At 55.5% G+C, this 17,674-nt stretch overlaps 1 protein-coding gene and 1 long non-coding RNA gene across 19 annotated transcripts in view; one reads left to right on the forward strand and one right to left on the reverse strand.

The window, feature by feature from the left end:
• Positions 1–17,674, reverse strand: part of FNBP1 (formin binding protein 1) — a 121,888-nt gene that overhangs the window by 87,163 nt on the left and 17,051 nt on the right. The gene's annotated exons all lie outside the window — the stretch shown is intronic.
• Positions 10,293–11,332, forward strand: LOC149128906 (uncharacterized). The gene is made up of 2 exons (XR_016225913.1): positions 10,293–11,176; positions 11,212–11,332. It is a non-coding gene; the product is annotated as an uncharacterized LOC149128906 (long non-coding RNA).

Raw genomic sequence — 17,674 nt, forward strand, 5'->3', positions numbered from 1 at the left:
CAGCACACCAGGGAAAGCCACTGCCTGTGACGCCGGCTCCCATAGGGGCACGGGTTCCAGTCCCAGCTGCTCCACTTCCGATCCCGGCTCCCTGCTAATGCACCTCTGTGGGAGACCGGAAGAAGCTCCTAGTTTTAGCCACTGCAGCCTTCAGGGGAGGGAACCAGTGGATGGAAGAGCTGTCTGTCTGTCTCTCTCCATCTTTTCTTCTCTATATATAATTCTTTCAAATAAATTAATCTTAAAAAAAAAAAAAAGCCCGACAAGTTGTTTGGAGAACATGATTCTAAGACGTCAGCTGGGTTGCAATGGCCCATGAATCACCCAAACACTCCTGAAGAACGAGGTGAGTGATTGGAGGTGCCGCACAGATTACAAGGTGATTAAAAGGCTGTAGGGTGTTGGCCAGGGACAGAAATATAGGCAAAAAAGGCCCTGGATTTGGTTAGAGGCGGCCATCCAGAAAAAATGCGGAACCTGGAGCTGGCGCTGTGGTACAGCAGGTGAAGCCCTGGCATCCCATATGGGCGCCGGTTCAAGTCCCAGCTGCTCCACCTCTGATCCAGCTCCCTGCTGATGGCCTGGGAAAGCAGCAGAAGGTGACCCAAGTGCTTGGGGCCCTGCACCCCCGTGGGAGACCCAAAGAAGCTAGTGGCTTAGGAGCTCCCGCTACCCCACTGTGGGCATTTGGAGAGTGAGCTGGCCGATGGAAGATCTCTCACCCTGCCTTTCAAATAAACAAAAGAGGCCTGCACTGCAGCTCACTAGGCTAATCCTCCACCTGCAGCGCCAGCACACCGGGTTCTAGTCCCAGTTGGGGCGCCGGGTTCTGTCCTGGTTGCCCCTCTTCCAGGCCAGCTCTCTGCTGTGGCCAGGGAGGGCAGTGGAGGATGGCCCAAGTGCTTGGGCCCTGCACCCCATGGGAGACCAGGAGGAGGCACCTGGCTCCTGGCTTCGGATCAGTGCGGTGCACCGGCCATGGTGGCCATTTGGGGGGTGAACCAACGGCAAAAGGAAGACCTTTCTCTCTGTCTCTCTCTCTCTCTCTCACTGTCTTAACTCTGCCTGTCAAAAAATTTAAAAATAAACAAAATAGATCTTTTTTAAAAAATGCAGTACTTGGTGGCTAAGGATCCCGACTCCTTGAAGCACCAGCCATGTTCCACGGAGCAAGTTACTGGCCTGCGTTTCTTACCTTAAAAATGGGGTTAAAAGTAGCCCCCCCTGCTGAGTCAACAAGAGCCTAACTGAGCCTTCATCATCACCACCACCACCACCACCATCACCACCATCATCACCATCATCACCATCACCACCACCACCACCACCATCATCACCATCACGACCACCATCATCATCACCACCACCATCACCATCATCTAAGGAAAGCCTGCTTAGCAGAACGTGCAGGGGTAATCGCTCATCTGTTGATAAAATGCAACCGAACCTCTGTCTCTCACAACACAACAGCCAGGGCTCGGCAGCTGCAGCGCTGAACGCAGAAGGCAGCACCATGAGACCCTGAGGAGACAACAGGGTGATGCTTGCTCGCTTGTTTGTTTCAATGGTTCACACATCATAATTAGGATGTCAGCGTATTCTGAATATGTTGGTATAGCTCCTCTTTTAAAAAAAAAAAAGATTTATTTATTTATTTATTTGAGAGACAGAATTACAGAGAAGCAGAGGTAGAGAGAGAGAGGGAGAGGGAAAGGGAGAGGGAAAGAGAGAGAGAGAGAGAGAGAGAGAGAGAGAGGTCTTCCATCTGCTGGTTCACTCCCCAATTGGCTGCAACAGCCGGAGCTGTGCTGATCTGAAGCCAGGAGCCAGGAGCTTCCTCTGGGTCTCCCACGTGGGTGTGGAGGCCCAAGGACTTGGGCCATCTTCCACTACTTTCCCAGGCCATAGCAGAGAGCCGGATCAGAGGTGGAACAGCCCGGACTTGAACCGGCGCCCGTATGGGATGCCGACACTTCGGGCAGCGGCTTTACCCGCTACGTCACAGCGCCGCCCCGGGGTGATGCTTCTGATGTCGAGGTGGGGAATGCTCTTGAGGCAGGCGTTCAGAGGGACATCCACGATAAAGCAGCGATGGACACATGACTGTACGGGAGCTAAACAATTCTCTTCATGGAAACACGCCGCAGGGAGAGTGAGCAGACGACGGATGGTGGGGGGGCGTTTGTACCACGCCTGCGCACACCGTACCGGTCAGTTTTCAGTGCTATAACGAAACACCCGAGGCAGACAAGAGGGTTACTCTGCCCTGCGTTCTAGGGGCTCGAGGCCACGGTGCCAGCAGCAACCACGTGGCCAGACAGGAGCCAGAGCGGGACGCCGGGGCCAGGCTCCCTCAGGCTCCCACAACTCACTGCCAGTGTCTCTGGATCCCTTGAGACTGTGGGGGTGGTCTTCAGGGGCAGAGCCCCCGGGATCCGAGGACCTCTCTCTAGGCCCCGCCTCTTAAAGCCCCAGCACGCCACTCCCACCTCCCCAAGGACCAAGCCTCAAGAGCAGCAAACTTTGGGAGACCAACCACAGCCAAGCCACACCAACCCACACTGAACAGCGCAGTGCCACCAGCGACAAGAACGCCCTCCCATCAACTGCTAAGGGGAAAAAAAGCTCAGTGGGGAAAAGGCAGAGGCAGGAGAAGAATGAGAATCCTAAGCGTGACAAGATCTGTGGCATTTTTGGTGACCAGGAGCGTCTGTGACACCACAATGAGCACCGGTTGACATGTACCCGTCTGACAAAACGCAAACTCAGAAACAGGAAGGATGTGGTGTGATGGGAACACCCCCATCCGCTGGGGCCTTGGAAGCCAGGTTGGTTTTGCCAAGAACAGGGGTCCTGTGTGCCCCGCGTGGCCCGCGTGGCCCAGCCGCTTCTCTGGGCAGGGGGCTCCAGGATGAGGACCCGGATCGCCCACGCGTGGTGCTGCCCACGTCGGGATGTTTATGTGTTCGCATGTTTATGGCAGCAAAACGCTTCGTAGCAGAATCCCGGGAACAACCCCGCCGTCCGGCTGATTCTGTCTATCCGGGTCTAAAAACGAGCAAAACTCAACAGCACCTTTTTCTCTACAAATGATGAAAAACGACAAAGAGAAGGAGTATTTCAGCACAAGGTGTGGATGACACGACTACACGGGGAAGGGGGGGTGTCACCAGGCGTGTTCTCCTTCTTTGGGTGGTGCCTACATGGGCGCGCATTTCCACACGTCCCTTGTGATGTCACATTCACTCCATTGTCACTTTACGACCAGGCTGACGGGAAGCCGCTCCGGATCGCCTGGGCTCCTGCCAACCGGAGATCGAAGCCCAAGATAAAACATTCACGGAAGAAACGCCGAAATCGATAGGAAAATCTATTGCATAAGATATCGAGCTATTACTTTTATCTGATTTATGTGCTTCTTATTATGGACCCATAAAAAACCTAAAATGGTCTTCAGAAAATGGGCCTCACTTCATAACCAAGTATGGATTGATGGCAAAAGGAAGACTTCACACTTGAGGGGGAAAACAAAGGAAGAAAAACCTGGGACAATTATCTAAAAAGCAAAAGTACTTTCCACACACTGTTGTAGGAATACGATTTCCCTTTCAAGTAGAACATTCACAAAGTTAGAGCACAAGACACTGCAGAGGCCGAATGCGCTGCCTTCCCCCTGTGCCAAAAACACGTGCGGCCAACAAACATTTCACTGTGCGGCTACTGCGTGCCAGGCACTGTCCTGGGAACCAAGGACACGTCCACAAGCCAAAGACCGACCTCTCTGCTCTCACAGAGCTGACCTGCGAGTGGATCTTTTTTTTTTTTTTTTTAATTTTTTTGACAGGCAGAGTGGACAGTGAGAGAGACAGAGAGAAAGGTCTTCCTTTGAGTTGGTTCACCCTCCAATGGCTGCCGCAGCCAGCGCGCTGCGACCTGCACACCGCGCTGATCCAATGGCAGGAGCCAGGTGCTTCTCCTGGTCTCCCATGGGGTGCAGGGCCCAAGCACTTGGGCCATCCTCCACTGCACTCCCTGGCCACAGCAGAGAGCTGGACTGGAAGAGGAACAACCGGGACAGCATCCGGCACCCTGACCGGGACTAGAACCCGGTGTGCCAGCGCCGCAGGCGGAAGATTAGCCTAGTGAGCCGCAGCGCCGGCTCTACAGACCTCATTTAACATGAAATAGAAACGCGGGATTTGGAGCCGGCCTTGTGGTGCGGGGGGCGGCTGCCCCACTTCCCATCCGGCTCCTGCTAAGGCGCCTGGGAAGGCAGCAGACCCTGCACCCTCATGGAGACTGGGATGGAGTTCCAGGCTCCTGGCTTCAGCGTGGCCCAGCCTTGGCCACTGAAGTGATTTTGGGAGTGAACCAGCAGATGAAGAGCTCTTTCGCTCGTTCTCTCTCTGTAACTGCATTTCAAGTAAATAAATAAATCTTTACCAAAAAAAAAAAGACCTGTCTTGCAGCATCTTTGCCCTCAGATTTCTAAACGTAGTGCTGCCCCTGCATGGCGTCCACTTCCGGAGGTCCCAGGAGAAGGCACCTCCTCAGCTGTGTCCTGCCTAAGCTGTAGTCGACAAACACTTGCCAGACGCAGGGCTGAGGAACTTCCGGCCTGGTCGGAGTCGGTGCCGACCCTGCCTGTTCTTTCTTATCCTGGGCTCCAGGTAACGCGTCCTCCCCCACCCCCTGCCCCCACAGGCTGCTGGGAAGCACTGTGGAACAACAGGAGGGTACCTGTTCTCACCGACCTATGAAGATCACCGGGGCTGGCGCTGCGGCACTGCAGGTTAAGCTGCAGCCTATGAAACTGGCATCCCATGTGGGCACCGGTTTGAATCCCAGGTGTTCCACTTCCGACCCAGCTCCCTGCTAATGTGCCTGGGAAAGCAGTGGAAGATGGCCCATGCCCTTGGGCCCCTGCCACCCACGTGGGAGACCTGGGAGAAGCTCCTGGCTTCAGCCTGGCCCAGCTCTGGCCATTGTGGCCATCTGGGAAGTGAACCAGAGGATAGAAGATCTCTCTTTCTCTCCCTCCCTGTAACTGTGCCTTCCAGATGAACACATACATTTATGAGAGAGAGAGAGAGAGAGAGAGAGAGAGAGAGAGAGAGAACCTTTGGAGGCAGATGTTAGGAGGCAGGTTGGGGCGCCCAAACCCCACACCACAGTGCCTGGGTTCGAGTTCTGAGTCCACTCCCAATCCCAGCTTCCTGCCAGTGGGCTTCCCGGGAGGCTGTGGTGAGGGCTCAAGTACTCGGGTCCCTGCTGCCCACGTGGAGACCCAGATGGAGCTCCTGGCTCCTAGCTACGGCCTCTGCCGAGCCATGGAGGTGGTGGGCACTGAGGGAGTGAGCCAGTGGACGGGGGTGCTCTCTCGTGCTCTTTCTCAAATCCATAAATAACCTAATTTATGAAAAATAGGCAATAACGTGAGAATTCTACATAGAAGATGATAAATCTGTTTTTGAAAAAAAAAATTTCAACTGCACCATCAGGATCTGTGCTACTTTCTGAGATTCAGCGCAAAAAAAAAAAAAAAGTTAAGAAAAAAATCCCTAGCACATGACTGCCTTCCCCAGGCCTTGCCAAAGAATGTGGGCTATCTACGTGTTTATATACCTATAATTCTAGCACCAGTGTTTTCTTTTCATTAATTATACAAGGGCGGCCAGCTCTGCTTAATAGCTGAGAGCCATCCAGGCCCCAGAAATAAACACTAACCGGTATTTCAGAGAGACCGCGCCATGTTTGGCTGTATTTCTGAGTGGCTGTAAATTATCCCAACTGCATCTTATTTCCGTGTTTTCAATTCCCCACGTCTGCGTTACAGTGTCTGGGGGGTGAATGCTAATGTTATCGACTCAGAGAGAGACGCACAAGGGGCGAACCTGCGCTGCCCGGCGTGCCTCGCGGGTGTAGACGCCGGCCCCAGGGGCCCCACCTCGCGGGCCGCCCCAGAGTGGATTCCCTTCTCTGAGTTTCCTCATCACGCACTGCACGTAAGGCTGCGTTTAGAAAAGAAACGGGTAAGATGGCAAGTTTTACGTGGTGTGTATCTTACAAGTTTAGAAAGGACGAGCAGTCTGGGGAGAGGCGGGCGCACAGCAGATCAGACCATATAGGGCCATGCGGGCCGGGGCAGGAATCCGGCTGGAGGAACACTGCAATCCTGCCGACGGAGTTCAAGACTCCTGCAACCCGACACAGCCCTGCTGCGCTCCTACCTCACCCCAGGGGCCGCGGGACCTAAACCTGCACTCGCAGGCGCTCCCACGCGTGAGGAGCTGAGTCTGCGTTTCAGAGGCGAGAGGGACTCCCGTGGGACCTGGAGACGAACATGAGGCAGTGAGACGCGGGCCAACAACACAGGACGAACCTGGAAAGTCACAGGCCCCTAAGACCAAGAGCTCCCCGCCGCCCGGAGGCCGACACCGGCTGCCACGGGTGCCGGGGACATCGCGAGGCAGGGTCCTGCCACGGGCCAGCGACAGGCCCTCTCGGCAGGCACGGGCGCCCCATCCCCACTTCCTGCCCGGCCCTGAGTCAGGGCGGAAGCCAGCGAGAAGCCTGGGGGTGGTGGTGACAGCAGGGGGGTGGGGGTGGGGGGTGTCTGAGAGCAGGATGTTCTCCCTGGCGGCCCAGGGGTCTCTGACAGGGCCAGGGAAACCCCCCGCTGAGGGGGAAGCACCGGGCAGGCTCCAGGAGTCCTGCAAAGTTCTATGCAAATTCAAGGGCCGGCGTGGTTTCCAGAGCAGCTGGCAACTCCTGCGTGCAAGGCTCGCCACTGCTGACGGCTCAACTGCAAGGCACGCGGTGGTCAGCGTAAGGTCGGCTGCTCACCACCCTTGTCTTCCGAACACAAGATCCGAGAGGAGCCTGTGGACCGGACATCACCCACCCCGACCTCTCCGTGTCTTGGTTGTTCCTTATTCAAGCCACGATCATCACAGACGGAGGTGGGCATGTGGCCTAGCAGGTTTTTGTTTTTTTTAAAGATTTGTTTATTTATTTCAAAGTCAGAGTTACAAACAGAGAAAGAGAGAGAGAGAGAAAGGGGTCTTCTACCCGCTGGTTGGCTCCCCGAATAGAGCAATGGCCAGGGCTAGGCCAGGCCGAAGCCAGGAGCCAGGATCTCCACCCAGGTCTCCTACGTCGGATGGCAGGGGCCCAAGCGCTTGGGCCCCCCTCTGCTGCTTTCCCGGGCTCGTCAGCAGATTGGAAGCAGAGCAGCTGGGATTCAAACAGGCGCCCATGTGGGATGCTGGCACTACAGGCGGCGGCTCTACCCTCTCCCGTAGCACCGGCCGAGGTCTAGCAGTTAAGACGGCTGTGCCCACAGTGCGGTACCCACGTTTGACTCCTGGCTCCATCTCCTGACTCCAGTTTCCTCCAGTGCACATCTTGAGATTCAGAAGCAAGCGATGGCTCAAGTTATCTGGGTTCCCTCCTCCCGCATGGGAGACACAGATAGAGTCGCTACCTGGTCCATAGCCAGCTGTTGTGGGCATTTGGGGAGTGAACCACTCGATGGCAGATCTCTGTCCCTCCTCTTCTCCGACTCTCGCTCTGCCTTTCAAATACATAAAGATCTTAAAATAATAACTATCGGCTGGTGCCGCGGCTCACTAGGCTAATCCTCCACCTGCGGCGCCGGCACCCGGGTTCTAGTCCCGGTCGTGCCTCTTCCAGGCCAGCTCTCTGCTGTGGCCCGGGAGTGCAGTGGGGGATGGCCCAAGTGCTTGGGCCCTGCACCCCATGGGAGACCAGGAGGAGCACCTGGCTCCTGGCTTCGGATCAGCGCGGTGTGCCGGCCACAGCGGCCATTGGGGGTGAACCAACGGCAAAAGGAAGACCTTTCTCTCTGTCTTTCTCTCTCACTGTCCACTCTGCCTGTCAAAAAAAAATTTTTAATTAAATTAAATTAAATTTGAAAATAAAATAATGACTATCACTTCCTGTATCCCAACTACATGCCAGGCTCTGCTCCAAGCACTGCTAACAGCTGCTTACTTGAGGTGGGGAAAAGCAGGAGCACACCAGACCTGGTCAAGGGCCACACGGTCATTAACGCGCAGCAAGGACGTTTGGACCCAGAGCTCTCGGGTCTGAGTGCCCACCTGACCTCTGGGCCGCTGGCTGAAGACGAGCCTCGGTCTAGGAGTCTCCTACTCTTGGATGCCCGCAGGGTGCAGGATTCTTTTCGAAGCTCCCGCCTTTGGGCCCCTCGACAACGCACGACAGAGTCGGTGCCGTGTCTACGTCCTGACAGCGGCCCACGGAAGCAGGTGCAAGAGGAGAATGGGAATTTGAACCTAAGGTGATTCCGGTCTATGCTTCAGGCTTTTATAGACGGGGGAAAACAAGTGAAGGAAGCCAGTCAGAGTGAAAGACGCAGCCTTGCCCAGGTCGCGGGGGCACTCTGTGGGGATCCCCGTGGTGAGACATCCACGGAGTAACGTCGAGCAACACGGGGGAGTGGGTGCACGCGTGTGAAATGCTTGTGCAGAGGGAGGGCCCCGTCCCGAGGACGGGAGTGACAGCCCCAAGTACCCAGAGGGGGCCCGTCCCAAGGACAGGAGTGACAGCCCCAAGCACCCAGAGGGGGCCCCGTCCCAGGACAGGAGTGACAGCCCCAAGTACCCAGAGGGGGCCCCGTCCCAGGACAGGAGCAATAGCCCCAAGTACCCAGAGGGGGGCCCCGTCCCAGGACAGGAGTGATAGCCCCAAGTACCCAGAGGGGGCCCCATCCCGAGGACAGGAGTGACAGCCCCAAGTACCCAGAGGGGGGGTTCAGTCCCACAGACAGGAGTGATAGCCCCAAGTACCCAGAGTGGGGGTTCAGTCCCACAGACAGGAGCGACAGCCCCAAGTACCCAGAGAGGGGGCCCCGTCCAGAGGACAGGAGTGATATCCCCAAGTACCCAGAGAGGGCCCCGTCCCAGGACAGGAGTGATAGCCCCAAGTACCCAGAGGGGGGACCCCATCCCAGGACAGGAGCGATAGCCCCAAGTACCCAGAGGGGGGGCCCCGTCCCAGGACAGGAGTGATAGCCCCAAGTACCCAGAGGGGGCCCCGTCCCGAGGACAGGAGTGATAGCCCCAAGTACCCAGAGGGGGGGCACAGTCTCAGGACAGGAGTGATAGCCCCAAGTACCCAGAGAGGGGACCCCGTCCCAGGACAGGAGTGATAGCCCCAAGCACCCAGAGGGGGGCCCCGTCCCAGGACAGGAGTGATATCCCCAAGTACCCAGAGAGGGGGCCCAGTCCCGAGGACAGGAGTGATAGCCCCAAGTATTCAACCGGCAAGCTGACTCTGCTCATCTCACAACATGGGACACTAAAGTCACGACACATTTTCACGTCCCTCAGGCCATGCGGGGCAGAGGTCCACTTCCGCAAACCTACATAAATTCCAACACCACCACAAAGGCGAGGCCACCTTATAATCGTCCTCACACATGGCACCATAAACAGCAATTACAACACCAGTCAAGTTCAAGTTTGGCTTCAGGAGAGATTCAAAGCAAACAGTGATTAAGTTCGGTCTTATCTCAGTGACCCAGAGCACCTCCAACACAGAATTCTGCTTGAAACTTTATTTACTCATTCCTGAAAATAAATATGACAGTGACCGAGTGAGGTCCCTCATGGCCTCCTCATTGTAATAGAATTTGAATTTTTAGTATTCCTGAAAATAATTTCAACCTCTCTTTTATAAAAAAAAATACTTGGCCGGCACCATGGCTCACTAGGCTAATCCTCCGCCTGCGGTATCACCACCCCTGGTTCTAGTCCCGGTTGGGGCACCGGATTCTGTCCCAGTTGCTCCTCTTCCAGTCCAGCTCTCTGCTGTGGCCCGGGAGGGCAGTGGAGGATGGCCCAAGTGCTTGGGTCCCTGCACCCGAATGGGAGACCAGGAGGAAGCACCTGGCTCCTGGCTTCGGATCAGCACAGCGCCGGCCATAGCGGCCATTTGGGGGATGAACCAACAGAAAGGAAGACCTTTCTCTCTGTCTCTCTCTCTCACTGTCTAACTTTACCTGTCCAAAAAAAAATTACTTAATTCATAAGTGGAATGATCAGAAAGAGCTTATTCTGTGAAGTCATACATCAACAGAACACTACCTCCTGAGGGCAGGGAACCTCATTCTAAACAGCACAGAGAAAGAAACGTTTAAAGGAAAACCGGTAGCATCTTTCTCTTGGCCACAGCTAATTGCTCCAGTGACACAGACAAGGAAACCCAGAGTCTTCATGCTTATTTGAAAGTAAGTTTGTTTTTTATTTGAGAGGCACAGAGAGGGAGAGCAGGAGACAGAGGAGCTCCCAGGCACTGGCTCACTTATCAAAGTCCAGGGACGGCCTGAGACTGAGTCCCGGCACTGGGAACTCTACCCAGGATCCCACATCTGAGGCGGGGACCCAGTTTCTCGTGTCCTCACCACGGCTCCCAAGGCCCCCATTAGCAGGAAGCTGGAATCAGGTGCTGGAGCTGGGTCTCAGAACCAGGTCTGAGGGCTGCAGGTGCCTTACGGGCATCTTAACCGCTCGGCCCAATGCCTGCCCCACACCGATTTATTGCTTATGGATAGATTAAGTTTTTAGGAGCAGCTTCAGGGTGACGGGAAAACTGAGCAGAAAGTTCCCGCATGTGGGCTCCCGTGGTTTCTGACACCATTACCGGCCTACACAGGAGTGGCTACATTGTTACAACTGATAATCCAGCTCCGATACATTATCTTCAAGTCCAGGGTTCACATCAGGGCTCCCTTTGCGCTGTACAGCTCTGCGGGTTTTGCCAACGGGATAACGGCCGTGCCCACCTTCAGAGTCTCACACAGCTCATCCCTGGGCCCTCAAACCTGCTGTGCTCATCTCTGCACGCCACCCTCCCTCCCCGACCTGGCAACACCTGCTTTTCCACGGGCTCTGGGCCTTTCTGGCAGCTCCCGGCGGGAACCGTACGGGACAGAAGGCTGGCTGCACACTTGTGAATGGGCATTGACGGGTCTCCCAACTTCCCAGGGCTTGATCGCTGCTCATTGCATTTTGTGGTGAATAACGTCCCACACCCCCGGAAGGCCTACACTCTGCTCCCCATCCACCTGCTGCTTGGCTGAGGGTCGGCAACTGTGACGAGAGCTGCCAGGACATCAGGGAACAGCTGACAGGTGACGGGCTGCTCCTCTTCCAGTCCAGCTGATAGGTGACGGGCCGCCGGGCTCCTCCTCCAGTCCAGCTGATACGTGACGGGGCCGCCGGGCTCCTCCTCCAGTCCAGCTGATAGGTGACCAGGCCGCCGGGCTCCTCCTCTTCCAGTCCAGCTGATAGGTGACGGGGCCGCCGGGCTCCTCCTCCAGTCCAGCTGATAGGTGACGGGGCCGCAGGGCTCCTCCTCCAGTCCAGCTGATAGGTGACAGGGCCGCCGGGCTCCTCCTCCAGTCCAGCTGATAGGTGACGGGGCCGCCGGGCTCCTCCTCCTCCAGTCCAGCTCTCTGCCAACAGCTCTGAGAATGCAGTGGAGGACCACGTGGGAGACCTAGGAAAAACTCCTGGCTCCAGATGGACTCAGCTCCGGCCACTGTGGCCACTTGGGGAGTGAACCAGCGGATGGAAGACCTCTCTCTCTCTCTCTGAAACTCTTTCAAATACATAAATTAAATCTTCTAAAAAAAAAAAAAAAAAAAAACCTGTTTTTTATTTATTTGTTTCAATAAGAATCACAGGTGACAACACGAATATAGTGCTACTTAGAAAGCACACAGAGCCTTTGATGGCTTCAGGAGGATTGAGACAGAAGGGACAAAGGAAAAGGTCTTCATTTTCTGTTGGTTCACCCCCAATGGCCACTGCGGCCGGTGTGCTGCGCTGATCTGAAGCCAGGAGCCAGGTGCTTCCTCCTGGTCTCCCATGCGGGTGCAGGGACCCAAGCACGTGGGCCATCCTCCACTGCACTCCCTGGCCACAGCAGAGAGCTGGCCTGGAAGAGGGGCAACCGGGACAGAATCCAGCGCCCCGACCAGGACTAGAACCCAGGGTGCCGGTGCCACAGGCGGAGGATTAGCCAAGTGAGCCCCGGCGCCAGCCGCTGCTCTGCTTCTGATCCAGCTCCCTACTAATGTGCCTGGGAAAGCAGCGGAAGATGGCCCAAGTCCTTGGGCCCCTGCACCCGCATGGGAGACCCGGGTGAAGCTCCTGGCTCCTGGCTTCAGCCTGTCCCAGCCTTGGCTGTTGCGGTCATTTGGGGAGAGAACCAGCAGATGGAAGATATTCATCCTCTCTCCCTCTCTCTCTGTGTCTCTCTTCCTCTGTAACTCCGCCTTTCATATAAATAAGTTATTTCTTCAAAGGAAGGAAAGCACACCGACCCCACAGAACAGAAAGTCAAGGTTTCCGCACGTTAAGGGGAAGCTGACCTTTCCCCCGGCAGCTCTCCCGACACAGCAGACGTCTATAGGAAATGTTGATGCACAAAGGGCACAGCTCTTCATGTAATACTGCGAATAATGTGCGGTCAGCTGCGGGCACGGCCGCCTAATGTGCTCCCGGAGGCACTGCCGGCCGGCATGCACTGGGGCTCGTGTGCGGCACGGCAGGGCGCGCCCCCCTCCCGCAATGCCGCTGGAGTCCCTGCGCACCAGCGGGAAGCTGGGTCAGAAGTGGAGCAGGCCGGCGCCGCGGCTCACTAGGCTAATCCTCCGCCTAGCGGCGCCGGCACAGGGGTTCTAGTCCCGGTCGGGGCGCCGGATTCTGTCCCGGTTGCCCCTCTTCCAGGCCAGCTCTCTGCTGTGGCCAGGGAGTGCAGTGGAGGATGGCCCAGGTGCTTGGGCCCTGCACCCCATGGGAGACCAGGAGAAGCACCTGGCTCCTGGCTTCAGATCAGCGCGATGCGCCAGCCGCGGCAGCCATTGGAGGGTAAACCAACGGCAAAAGACCTTTCTCTCTGTCTCTCTCTCTCTCACTGTCCACTCTGCCCGTCAAAAAAAAAAAGGAAGAAGAAGAAGAAGAAGAAGAAGCGGAGCAGCCAGCTGGGACTCAAGGCCCTGCTCTGAGAGGGAACGCCAGGGTCACGCCGGGGTCACCGTGCTGGCTTAGCCGGCCGCGCCACAATGCGGGCCCCGGATTGTTTTTGATGTAGTCAAAACTCTGTCTCTACCACCCAGTTGCCCAGCACTTACAAACAGTAAGAGTATAATGTAGCTAAATGTACCACAACAATGTCTACAAACTGAAAATTCTGTCCCTTGAAATCTCCACGTGGGGGCTTTATGTCAACAAGCAAGAATCATTCATAAAACAACACATCAAAAAATTAAATCTAAACTCAACTGCATTTGTCTCATAAAAAAGTCTTTGTGGGTCTACCAGTGATGTTGGAATGAAAGCTCTATCCAGAGTGATTTCAGGAATCATTTTGGAATATCAATTCTGTAATTTGCTCCTACATTTACAAAAAGCAATGGGTAAAATTTGAAAACATTATCATGACTGCTCCATCTGGAACCCAAATCTGCCACATAAATTCAAGTCTGGCAGAAACCAACTGGGAAGAAGTCAACAAAACCGCCCTTGCTTGTTTTGTTGTTTACTTCTGGTCTTCCCAGAGATGGCCAGCCCCAGGCACATGCCAAAGCTGACCGTTTCTCACAAGCACTGGGCTGTCTTCACAGGACCTGACTGGATTAAAAAGCAAACAAACAAACAAAAGGCTTCAGAATTGAGAGCAACCACCAGAATTCCCTTTTAGGGGACAAAAGCATGTTTTAATTACACTTCTCAATGTGAATACTAAGAGGGAGATTCCTGCTGTTAAAACCCCAGCAAACAGGCAGAGCCTGCAACAGGGACTCTGCCTGGGGACAATGCAACAGGTTCATTTTCACACCAGTAACAGGGGCTGGGCAGGCCTCTGGCCTAGCGGCGGAAAACCCCCAAGTCCCGTAGGGAAGAGCCTGGGTTCGAAACCTGCCTCTGACTCCTTCCTAACTCCAGCTCCCTGCACAGGCAGACACCAGGACTCGAGGCCCTGCCACCCATGGGAGAGACCTGGACTGAGCTCCCAGCCCCCGGGCTGGACCTGGCGCAGTGCCAGCATTGCTGGGCGTGTGGGGAGGGAACCGGCGCGCGACAGGGCTCGTTCTCCTTCTCTCTGTGCGGGTCTTTCCCTGTCTGTCTCTCAAAATAAATAAAACCAACAGGCGCAAACATGCACTTTCTCCTCTCATCGAGTATTCTAGAACTCCCTGTGCTGTGAGCATCTTTCTTCTTGGTTGACCACATCTTGCCTTATGCTGGGAACAGCGACTTGTTTCTGTAACAAATGCCCTCAGCAACACAAAGACCTTTAGGAATCGAGGATTTAACAAGCCGGGAAGGAAGCCACAGCAGTAGGGGGTTCGTACCCTGAGCCAGCCGGGCAGATTCGGCCCGACCCCAGCCTTCAGTTCCTGGCGCTCTGCTCGGAATGCCTACACAGGCTCCAGGGAGGCTCCAACGGGCGCTCTGAGAGGCTGCCATCTCCCACCCCTTCAGCGGCAGGCGGCTCTCAGCCCTCCACGCCCCTGCGAGCCCTGGACCTCACGGCAGAGCAGACGCACAGACCGCCACTGCTTCCCAGACCGAACACGTCTCCAGAACACTCTTACCTGGCCGGGCATTTTTCCAAAGCGCTTTTCGTGTAAGATCACATGGAAACATGGAACTGGTCATGATTCTAGCAATTTCTAGAAATCTCACCCCTGCTGATCTCATGGCCAGTAGTCAAGCAGTTTCCTCTCCGCTGCCCATGGCACACGGCTCGGTGCCTTGCACAACGTGTGTTTGTGGAAGTGAATGACAACACGGGCGGACTGAACCGTGTCTAAGGCCAACCTCACCGCAGTGGCTCAAGAAAAGAACCAAAGGGACAGCTCCAGCCAGACTGTAATGTCAGCAAGGTACAGAAGCCGCACCTGGGACACTCCCCGTGAGCGCCGCTCTCTGCCGCTGCAACTCCGGCTTCCCGAGGAGCCAACCAGACACAGAGCCGCCACACAGCGCCACAGCCGACGTGGTGGCAGCTAGTTCAGGGGTGAGCAGCGCCCACGCCCTCCTCGGGGTTCCACTGCACGCTTGGCCCATCACCCTGCAGCTCCTCACACACCCTTGACCCTGCCCAGCAGCGAACACGTCCACATCAGGCAGGCGGCTTCAACCAGCAGATCCTCCATCCGCAGCCCTGCAAGGTCACACAGCCACCATGTCACACAGCACTCACGCTGCCTCTGACACCCCCAGGGCCCAAGCGACGACTCGGCCGCTCAGCACCAGTCTGGTTTTGACTTCCCTTCTCTTTTATTTATTTATTTATTTATTAAGATTTATTTAGAGAGCTCTTTCATCCATTGGTTCACTCCCCAAATGGCTGCAACAGACAAGGCTGGGCCAGGCTGAAGCCAGGGGTTCCATCTGGCTCTCCTACGTGGGAGGCAGGGGCCCAAGCACGTGGCCCACTTTCTGCTGTCTTCCCAAGGTGCATTAGCAGGAAGCTGGGTCAGGGCAGAGCAGCTGCACTTGAACTAGCAGCACTCTGATATGAAATGCCAGCATCCACAATGCCAGCCCCTGCGTTTACTTCTTCTAATTTATCTATCTGAGACAGAGACAGAGAGAGAGAGAGAGAGAGAGAGAGAGAGAGAGAGAGCTCTCACCCTCTGGTTCCCTCACCAGGGGCTGAGGCTGGGTCAGGCCAAAGCCGGGATCCAGGTACTCAGCCCAGGTCTACCAGGAGGTGGCAGGAACCTGAGCCACCACGGCCGCCTCCAGGGTCTGCATTTTCAGGAAGTTGGAGTCAGAAGCTGGACTTGGTTACGGAACCCAGATCTTATCACACGCTGAAGACTGAATGGGGACTTCCTTTGCCCACGTTAGCTTTTTAGTTCACAGCTGTCATCAGAACTTGTCTTCATCCTGCCCACCCTCTTCCGACTGCCGCCCGGGCTTTTCTTCCTGGTTTAGTTGGCTGCTCCTTCCACGTGCTCACACACAACCCCTGGCATCGCACAGGAAACCAGGGCAGGGAGGAAAGATGACCCACTGCGGTGACCAAACAAACAACTCGGTGAGCCTTTCGCTTTCTCGGCCAAACGATGCCTTTCGGGCAAAACAGTGATGGTATTTCCACCTGTGGAGTCACACCCAAGACATCCAGTCTAGGTCCAGGGAGCCTCGCCATGCCAGGAATGCACCCAGCGACTCCATGGACGGGTCACTTTCTGCGTAGCTGAACCTCTGCGGGAAGTCCGCAGGAGACGTCCAAACAGGGCACCTGGCCTGAACCGTGGGCGCTGTGCCGTAGCTGACAGTGAGGGACTCTCTGCTCATCCAGGATCACCCCCGGGACAAGTGTCTCAGTGTCCGCTCATGCTCGAAGTCAGCTCGAGGGCAGGAGGTCATCCAGGCTCGCCGGCACCCAACTCCATCGATCACTTCTTCTTCATTTTGTTTTTAAAGACTGATTGATTTATTTGGAAGGCAGAGTGACCGGGAGACAGAGAGATTTTCCATTAACAGGCTCACTCCCCAAATGGCTGCATCAGCCCAGATGGGCCAGGCTAAAGCCAGGAGCCTGGAATTCCATCTGGGGCTCCCACATGGGTGGCAGAGGCCCAAGCACTTAGCCATTATCTGCTGCTTCCACGGGCGTGTTATCAGGGAGCTGGATTGGAAACAGAGCAGCAGAGACTGGAACTCACCGGGGATGCCAGCACTGCAGGTGGCGGCCTAGCCCACTGCACCACAATGTCAGCCCTACGGATCACTTCTATGGTATTCCGAACAAGGAAGCACACGTTGCATTTCTTTTCGTCTCCCACTCAATTTCTTCTTGACATAGAATTCGAGACATGAGAGGCCGGCACTGTGGTGTAGCAGGTAAAACTGCCACCTGCAGCGCTGGCATCCCATGTGGGTGCTGGTTCGAGTCCCGGCTGCTCCACTTCTGATCCAGCTCCCTGCTAATGCGCCTAGAAAAGAAATGGAGAATGGCCCAAATGCCTGGGCCCCTGCACCCATGTGGGAGACCTGAAGAAGCTCCTGGCTCCTGACTTCAGACCAGCTCAGCTCCGGCCACTGGGGAGTGAAGTAGCAGATGGAAGACTTTTCTCTCTGTCTCTCCACCCCACCCCAGTAACTCTGCCTCTCAAATAAACAAATTAATCTTAAAAAAAAAAAAAAATTTTTCAAGCCATGAAGGAGAATCAGCACAACCAGCAAATGCAGAGGTGAGTAACAACCAGCAAAACGCAAGCAGGTTACGGCGTCCGAACTTCACTGCTCCATGCGCTCGTTAGCTCGCTCATCCCGGGGGGTCCCTAAGGCGGGCACTGCCATTATCCCCACTTTACAGCTGAAGGAGCTGAGGTTAAATGACTTGTCTAGGATGACTCAGCTGGTTACGAACAGGAAGCGAACCACGCAGGCTGGCTCCAGACCTGTATGCTTGACCATATGACACACTAAGCAAATCGTAGAAAGCTTACAAAAACTTAAAAATAAATGGCCTTGGGGTGAGCTTTTGGCACAGCAGTTCAGCCACTGTTTGTGATGCCTGCACCCATATCAGAGGCCGGTTCAAGTCCCGGCTGCTCCGCTTCCAATCCAGTTCCCTGCTAATGCATCCCGGGGGGCAG

The sequence above is a fragment of the Oryctolagus cuniculus genome, chromosome 1 (genome assembly GCF_051225735.1).
Source record: "Oryctolagus cuniculus isolate XC-2025 breed Fujian yellow rabbit chromosome 1, ASM5122573v1, whole genome shotgun sequence".
Lineage (NCBI taxonomy): Eukaryota > Metazoa > Chordata > Mammalia > Lagomorpha > Leporidae > Oryctolagus > Oryctolagus cuniculus.